The 9,740-nt window shown below is 36.2% G+C and overlaps 1 non-coding gene across 1 annotated transcript; it reads right to left on the reverse strand.

The window, feature by feature from the left end:
• Positions 1 to 8,837: 8,837 nt before the first annotated feature.
• Positions 8,838 to 8,957, reverse strand: LOC143672367 (small nucleolar RNA SNORA32). The gene has a single exon (XR_013169821.1). It is a non-coding gene; the product is annotated as a small nucleolar RNA SNORA32 (small nucleolar RNA).
• Positions 8,958 to 9,740: the final 783 nt, after the last annotated feature.

Here is a 9,740-nt window from a genome sequence, read left to right on the forward strand (position 1 = left end):
GTTGGAGACACTGAAAAAGGATTCAGGGGAAGGTAGATTTTAAAAGCAGGAGAGTGAATTTTGGGAAATAAAGCTCAGTCTATCCAAGTTGACACATTAAAAAGCTCCCAACTCCAAAACCTACAACTTCCAGATGGGTCCCTGGACCAGATAAGTCCTGAAATGCAGAGGGGCCAGACTCTCCAGAACATCAACTAGTTCCATCCCCCATCCCATATTATAGGCAGCCCCTTCCAACGTGAAAAAGTCAGAATGGAAATAGCCCAAATCCCCCTGGTTGGGTTTAACAAATGAGTATGAGTGCTGAATCATTATATTGATATATTGATATTTCTGTTGGTCTCCAGCATCTTGGAGCAGCTAGAAGAAAAAACGAAAAGTTGTGAAACTAGAACCCATACCAAACTTTAAAATCTGATCTTTAACTACTTGTTAAAATGTACTTGGAAATTTATTGCTTTTTTTGTATATATGTTATATTTCACACACAAAAAAAACCCCAAACCTCCTGGCTTCATTATTAATGGCATCCTCATTCTGCCTTATTGCTAGAGTGGAACCTTGTTATTGAGATTTCTCTCTTCCACATTCAATCCAAAACCCTGTTCCTACTTCCCTTTCTGTAGCTGTCTTGTTTTCTCTATCCCCATGGCCATGACCCTGATCTCTCAGTAGCTATGCTTTTGTTACAGAGGTGATTTGTTAGATCTCCTTCATCACATATTAAAATCTTAAATATATATTATAGCTGTTTGGGGATAATTATTATGTTCCATGCTTAGAGGCAGGATCCATTTCTGTGTCAGTACCCACAGTTAAATTATTATACATTATGCTTTCAGAGCTGGTAGAAGAAACTATTTTTTCATTACTTTTCTTTTCCAAAAAACATGTCTTAGCTATTCTTACTTTTTATACTTGAAAATAAATTGTGGACTCATTTTGTCAGTTTCTCCCTTTGCTGGATATAATTCTTTTCCAAAAGGCTGACCCTTATGGATTGTTTCACTTCACTCACTCTCTTGATTCTAATTGGGGGTCTGTCAATGAGAGGCACTGAAGGAGTTCAGATGATGAGAGAAGAGTGAGATAAGAATATTTATTGCCATGACTTCCTCTTTCCCCATTGTCACAGGTCCTGTCAGGCAATCCATTTTTCACAACCGATTCCACAGATCTCTCAAGATTCCATAAGCACTCTCTCCACTTGCTCTTCAGGACTATGAATAGTTTCAATTTTTCTGTCATTAGTATGGGACACTAACCTTCCCTTAAACTGCTCACATCTTTGTCAATAACCCCTCTATGAAACTCCTCATTATCTATTTGGATGCTTCCTCTGTTGCTTTCCAGGAGCCCCCATTGAATCATCCCACCCCCAATTCATATTGGGAATTCCATTTGGATTAGGCTAAATCCATAATAAATTTTGGAAACATGTAGTCAGAACTCTTAGAGTATAAATGAGGAATATCCCATTTAAATAAAGGCTCACAAAAAATATCACTTAGTGGCTCAAAAGAATAGCTTCAGAGACATAGGGATGAGAAGGGTGCTGGGACCCTGTGCTTTGCTTTACTTATTAACTTCATTATTTTGGGTTCTCTGTGTGCGGGGGCCATGGCCATCAGTGTGTCTGAAGTCACATTAATACTGTGTCTAACCAAAGAGAAAAATAAGGGGATATCTCAATCAGCCTCTATTTTAAGAATCTCTGAGCAAATTTCTCATGGTCTCCCTAGGACTGCTGTCTACTCCTCTAATCATGGTGACTTGGGGATAAAGCTCTGCTATTGATCCAGCCTGAATCACACAACCACATCTATAACCAGGGTTTGAGGGTCTGTGATTGGCAGGCCTCCCTCCAAAACCACAAGCGGTTCCTCAAAAGATGTTTTTTTTGGGAAAACAATTAAGCTCTTTATAATCTTCACTCAGTTCATCCATGAACACAATATGTCTCTCCATTTATTTAAGTCTTTTTGAATATCTCTTAGTTACAGTTTGTGAGAATATGTGTATGTGTGTGTGTCTATGAATCATATATTTTCACAGTTTAATCCCTTTTTGTCTAGTTATTTTGTGTACATGGGAAAACTATTCATCTTCAGACATTTTCTATTGATCCACTTCACTGAACAATCTGTGGTAAGCAGAATTCTAAGATGGCCCTCATGACCTTTGCTTTCTGGTGCTACCCCCATGATTATATTATATTATGTGGCAAGAGGGCTTTTGCAGATGCAATTAAGGTTACTAATCAGTTGACCTTAAGATAGGGAGATTTTCCTGGGTGGGGCCTGACTTAATCATACAAGCCCTTTAAAAGCATAGAGTTTTCTCTGGCTTATAATAGAAGAGGAAGTTAAAGACATTCAAAGTGTGAGAGGAATTCAATGCGAGGGAGATTCTCTGTTGTTGAAATAGAGAGGGCTCCTGGTCAAGGGCCTAAGGGCAAACTTTGTTAGTTGCAAGCAACCCCTGGCCAACAATCATCAAGGAAATTATCTCTGTCCTACAACTGCAAGGAACTGAATTCTGCTAATAATGGGAGTGAGCCTGGAAAAGGACCCTGAGCTTCCGAAGAGAACTGCAACCAACTGACATCTTGAGTTCAGGCTGAGCAAAGAATCCAATTACAACATACTGGACTTCTGACATACAGAACTGTGAACAAAGAAATAGGTGTTGTTTTAAGCCACATAGTTAGTGGCAATTTGTTACTCAGCAATAGAAAACGAATATAAGTAGTTTAATTATATTAATTTTATAATATAATTTTAATTATAATTAAAATTTATTTTAATATAATTATATATTAAAATTTTAATTTAAATTATAATAGCTTTTCAATGGATTTCTTGTTGTTTTTCTCCCCTGTAGTTTATAATCATGGTACCTTTAATCTTTCCACCAACTTTATTTTTAATTTCCTCTTCATGTCTTATTGCAATGGTTAAAACAGCCAAAATATTATGACATATGTTGGTGATAACAGTAACCAAGTTGTGTTCCCTCTTTAAATGAGAATGGCTCCGTCATTCCACAGTTAAAGACGATGCTGCCTGTTAAGATAGATATTAATTTTCTCATTAAGAAATTATCCTCTATTCCTCTCTTTTAAAAGGATTTTCATTAATTAAAAATTGAATACACATTGTGATTTTAATTTCAAGAGAAGTTCTTTGACATTCTGACTGCCTGCCACAACTGCAATTCCTCTTGAGGAAATTAATCCAGCCATGCTATCCTGCCACCCTGGCCTCAGTAGAATGGACCAGTGACTATATAGACCTGTCAGTGGCCTTTAAGTTTGCCTGGCATGAAAGGTCTACTTAACAGGGTTATAGGTACTAATAGAACCAATCACGTTCCCTCTTGTGGAATCTGAATCTGAGATGCACAGAGAATGCGGGTGGCAAGGTTAAAATAGAAAGACAGAGAAAACAGCAAATAGAAGCCACAATCATCATCATCATCACAAATTATTGCATAGTGTTTACCATGCATCACACATACATTAACTCTTTTAATTCCTACAACCACTTTCTGTGATAGATAATATTATTGCCACCCCCACTTTACAGATAATAATTGGCAGAGCTGGGATATGAGTCCAGGCAGTCTGGTCCCAGATTCTGTGTTTTTAATCACTATGCTACATTAGTTACAGAAGCCATGCAATTCAGAGTAGAGACCAGTAAGTTGATAAAAATAATAACTACTGGTATTTAATTGGGCATTATTATAGGAAAGATACTGTTATAAATTGTTTAAATGAATTGTCTTGCTTAGGAGTTACTAGTTCAGCTATAGAGTTCCTTAGTCAGCATAGTGATTGAGCACCAGACAAAGGCAGAAATGGACACTAACTTTCCAGGAGACAGCAAATAAAATTCCTGTGGATCTGCTAGAGCTGAAACTGGACCCTTGGAGTACTACTGAGTTCTGAAGGTACTCTGGCTTTTAGAAGGCTGACGCTAAGGCTGGTTCTGTTTTTCTTACTGCCCATGGGCCCTCATGTATTCCATATTCCCCATATCCTCCAACACAGGGGTGGTAGTTAGGTTCAGATGTCAACTTGACCAGGTGAAGGTGCCTGGTTCTGTTGCTGTGGCCATGAGCCATTGGCATGTGATACTTATCTATCACTGATTGCATCTGCAGTTGGCTGCGGGGAGTGTCTCCTGCAACGAGTGATGTTTAATTTAATTGGCTGGATGCTTAAATGAGAGAGCTCAGTGCAGCAAAGCTCAAGCAGCTCAGCATACCTCATCTCAGCACCCGCAGCTCCACCCATACCTTTGGAGACAGAGAAAGGAATCACCCCTGAGAAAGCTATGGTAATCCAGAAGCGGGCAGTCAGGGCCACAGCAGAAATCGCCCTGTGCTTTCCCCTGTAAAAGAGAACCTCAGATGAAAGTTAGCTGCCTTTCCTCTAAAGAACTATAGGTTTTGAATGAAATAAATCCTCCTTTATTAAAAGCCAATCCATCTCTGGTGTGTTGCATTCTGGCAGCCTTAGCAAACTAAAACAATAGGGTAAACTTTTCTTTGAATATTCAAATCCCACATATTTAGGAAAATGAAGTGTCAACACAGATTTCTGAGGATTCCTTGGGTGGTATATATTCTTCTAGTCATTTCTAGGTCCAATTTCCTAGTTCCAGTGGGGCTACCACATATGGAAGTATAGAAAATGCACTTCAGAACTCTAGGGGGCACCAGTCATATAACCTATAACATTTGATGTGAATGCTGCTTCCCTCCATCCCCCAGTTATTCAAAGTTCTACCTGAAGTGAATTATTGATACCCCTATGCTGGGCACTGTCCAGGATCCTTCACTGCACAGAGCACATTAGGAAAAGGCTGTTGTGATTTTCAGTCTTTGATAAAGGTTTGGGGATAACGGGGAATTGCAGCACGCTACAGAGGAAGAACCAATTTAAAATTGAATGCTAAACATCACTATTTTTAAAAGTCCCTTAGCTATCTCAGCAAAATTGCTGGAACTTGTCCTCTCCCCTCAGATTTTTTTCACATCCCTTTAAAATTTTAGCCCTCAGCGTTTCTTAGGGCTAAAGTTCCTGTTAGATTATTATCCACAATGGTTTACTTTTATCTTTATCACACTCCGATACTTCCACACAATGCCTGGGAAGGCTTATCTTTCACAAAAATACAAGTAAATGAATATGCAAACAAATAAATATTAAACTTATTTTAAATGTTAAAACATAATTTGTAAAATTCCTTTTATTAAGCTATTTTCCTAAACTAAAAGGGAGTTCTCTCTTTAAAAGTCATTTTGACATCTTCCTAAGGCCCTTGCTCCAAATTTTAAATAAACATTTTCTTCTTTATTTTAAATCTACTGAAATGCTTTGGGTCAGTTCCTGCTATTTACAGTATACGTGAGCTTAATATTTCAATTTATGTCCTTTACTAAACCATGCTTGCTGTGCTAAGATAAATTTTGCATGTCTGGAGGTGAATCATTCTCTCAGTGTACTTTTGAGCTTTATTTGCCATTTTTCTCTCACCTGTTGTATTTTTTTATTTTCATTTTTTGGCAATCTTTTCAAGTCTTGATATTGGAGTTGGTTCAGCTTTATAAAAAAATTTGAGTAATTTTCCAAAGATGTCTACTCTGGGCATAGATGGTTAGGGGATGAGGATTATATGCTCCTTGCAGTTTGAATGAACTTTTCTGCCAAGTAGCTGGCCCCTGGAAACTTTAATTGAAATAGTTCTTTGAGCTTTAAAAAATTCTTGCGTGGCTATTGGTCTATTCAGGTTTCCTACTTTTAATATGAATAGTTAAACATTTTTCTAGCTATTTCTCTATTTTTTCAAGATTTATATATATAGCTTTCTTTCACATTTGTTAAATCTACTCTATCTACCACTTGCCTTTATCTTCATTAGTGGTTTGGAAAGTAGACACTTCTAAAATTGTGGTCACTTTTAAGCTTATCAAATATATACTTGAACATGTATTTCTTTAATAATAATAGAAAAGACTCAAATAACTTCTTCCTCCCTTTAAAGTGCAGCAGAGAATTTAGCGTAATAATAGCTAATACTTTCACAGTGTTTACTGTGTGCCAGGCCCTGTTCTAGTATTTACATATATTAATTCATAATCTTCACAACTGTAAGGTGGTCTTATCAGTATCCTCATTTTATGAATAAGGAAACTGAAGCCCAGTGACACTAAATAAATTACTCTTAAGTTACACAGCTAGTAAGTTGCAAAGGTTAGATTCAAACTTGGTCAGCCTGGCTACCAGGGTCTATGTTGAATTCCTATGGGATATTGCCTCTGTCTGTTTCCCGTTCATCTCTGATTTTCTGCATATTATTTATTTATACATGGCCTATAGATTCATATTAGTATTATAATTCTACCATTTTTGTTACCATATGCAAATTCTTTTTTTAAAAATTGAATTTGTTTTGAAACAAATATTGTAGCCATATTTCAAAATATTAATAATTAATATCTTTAATTGGTTCAAACTTATCTTTTCAATATGAATTATTTCTGTTTTTAATATGAAATTTAATTTATTTTTATGTATTTTGATTCCTGGTATAATTGGATTTATTTATACCATTTTTCCTGGTGCTTCCTATTTACAGTACTTTTCCTGTGCTTCTTTTCTCCTCCTATTTTGACATCTTTTAGAATGATCAAGTTTTCTTTATTCCCTTTTCTCCCTTTTAGTGATTTGGAAGTTTTATGTTCTATTTCTATTTTTATGGCTCACTTAACTTTTTAAAAATTTTATTAGTCTGGGTTCTGGTGAGAAACACTTGGTATATGTCAATAGGAAATTATAGGATAATTTATTAAAGAGACTATTTAAAAGAGTGGGCAGAATATAAAGACACTGCAATGAATATTGCAGTACCAAGGACTGATAATAATGGGTCATAGGGCATTACCAGCATTAGACCAGAAGGAGTGAGAGGAGAGAGCCATCCAGGAACCAGAAGGTAGAGATGGCTGTCTTGACAGGAGCATTATGTAAAGGGACTCACCAATCCTCTTGTGATGCTACAGGGAGGGAACAAGGAAAATAAATATCTCACTCTCGTCTTCCTCTCTCTAATATCTCTTTCAGGATTCCTCATTGGCCAAACCCATCCAGAAGTCACTGGGCATTGGTGTCAGTTGAATCAATCCATAGAGACCAGCCTTCTGGGATATAGATCAGAGTAGAAAAGAGTATTGAGTGGATCTGTAGGGGCCAAAGAAAGATAGCAAGCACGATGTGCAAATTTAATTTGAAGTCAAATGTTAACCAACATCTTTCCTCTTCTACTGTGAACAATGTTCAAACCTTAGAATATCTCAACTCATACCATATCACCAACACCCCCTTTTGTCTTGCATGCAATTAGTGTCTAGTTTATATGCTCTCCAGGCAAATCAATATAATTATTTTTTATAGAGTAAACTATTTTTAGATTGTCACATGTTTATCAATTTCTTTCATTATCATTCCTTCTTGCATCTTCGTCCTTCCATCCAGGATCAAATTTTTAATTAGGATACAATGGTTAATTATTCTTTTCAAGTGTCTGTTAGTGGGGAAATCTTTTAATCTTTGTTTATAAAGAGTTTTTATTCCACTCTGTTTTATGAATGAGATTATTTTCTGGATATACAAATCTAGGTAGCCAGTTATTTTCTCTTAGTACTTTGAAAATATGATTCTATTGTCTTCTGCCTTCCAGTTATGCTGTTGAAAAGTCTACTGTATGTCTACTCGTCTTTCCTTTAATTTGTAATTTGTCTTTTCACTCTATTGTTTTTAAGGTCTTTAATTTTTCTTTGATGTTTGGTAATTTTCCTCTGTGTCCGTAAGGATTTCATTCATCCTGCTTTATATTTGTTGTGATTTCTAAATCGGATGAATTAATCCCTTTGTCAGTTATGGAAAATTCTCAACCCTTATAACTTTATTACCTTGCTATCATTCTATTTTCTCCTGAAAACTTTATTAAATATATGTTGAACCTTCTCATTCTATTCTCTCGTTCTCTCTCTCTCTCTCTCACTCTCACTCTCTCTCTCATCAGTTTACTATTAACAAAGTCCATACCTTATTTAGTTTTTACCTAAAGTCCTTTTTCTGTTCCAGGATCCGATCAAGCATAGCACATTACATTCAGTCATTGTGTATCCTTAAGCTCATCTTATCTGTGACAAAGTGTGGCCCCTGAACTGGTGCTGCTCTCTGAATTACTTGGTGCTGGTCCACAATGAGGAAGAAACTGTGATAGAAATTTTGCATTTGTTGAATTTAATAATAAAACCTTAGGCTTTTACTTTGTTTGTCTTTGGCTTTTTTTCCTGATTTTCTAAAGTGTAGCATTTTATTATGTGTAACATTAGGCAATATTAAATTCAATAAACATTTATTTAAGTTATTCCACATGTTGAGTTTCATTCTGCTACTCAACAAAGTCACCTTAGTTCCTCTGAAGCTTGAGATAAGATTTATCTTCAAGATAATCCCTTTTAAAAGGAATCCACAACTGTTAGACAGTCCTACATAATAACAATATAAAGGTTACTTCCAGAAATCACAACATACTCTACTAGCAACCTAGAAGAGTTATGGTTATTTGAATTAGCTGGGTAAAGCATATTTGCCTAGAGAGCCTAGGCCTGTGCTGTTCAATAGCCATTAACAGATTTCAAAGACATAGACAAAAAAATGTAAAATGATTTAAGATGAAGCAGATAATAGAAAACAGCAAGTAGTTTGCATTATTTCTATTGAATAGTGGTACAAGCAATGGAAATAAAACAAGAGGATAGAATGTTCCAATAGGCCGAATGTTAGCAGGGTGGCAAATAGAAAACCTAGTGGCAAGTTTTGTTTATGCTCAATCCACAGCAAATCAGAAACTGCATTCCAAAAGCCTTGGTAATGAATCTGTCTTTGTGTTTTTTCCATTTTATTTTTCTAGCACTTCATGTTCATTCATTTTAATGTTTTGATCCATAACAGGTAAAAATTTAAAGAAAAGTTGTCCTTCACCACAGATAGTTTGAGAAGTACTGACTTAAAATGCATCACTTCCTTTTTTAAAATTTTTATTTTTTATTAATATACATTCACATACTGTGTAATCATCCAGTGTGTACAATGAATGGTTCACAATATCATCTTATAGCTGTAGAATGCATCATGTCTGAGTATCTTTCCTGACTTTTACTCCACTGCCAGCACCTTTCCCAAGGGGCAGTGAGCCACAAATTATCCCCTTAAGCCTTTACTCTGAAAGGTTGTGGAAAGAGAAGAACTGATTTGGGAGGGTGGGGCAATAAGGAGCTGTGGGAAGATGGTAGGGGCATTCTGTTCTGACTCAGGGGACAAGACTGTGTTACTTAATCCAATCTCTATAATGCTGCATGGAGTGGGAAAATGCCTCCACTCCACCTTCTAGACTTGGATGTCTGTCTCATCTTCTGGCACTTTGTCCATGCTTAGGTATGCTGCAGAAGACTGACAGTCAGTGTGCCCTGGAGGTGACTAGGAAGTCTTTCTTAGCTTTGCTTGCAATTAGGTTGCCTTGTCACAGGTATGCTGTGAAGCCATATCTCCCCACTCTATGTCTGTATGGTTGGTTTTTTTTATTTTTATCTATTTTAAAATATATATATTTTTATTGAGAAATCTTCACACACATAAAGTTCAACCATAGTACACAATCAAT

Source organism: Tamandua tetradactyla, chromosome X, assembly GCF_023851605.1.
Source record: "Tamandua tetradactyla isolate mTamTet1 chromosome X, mTamTet1.pri, whole genome shotgun sequence".
NCBI lineage: Eukaryota > Metazoa > Chordata > Mammalia > Pilosa > Myrmecophagidae > Tamandua > Tamandua tetradactyla.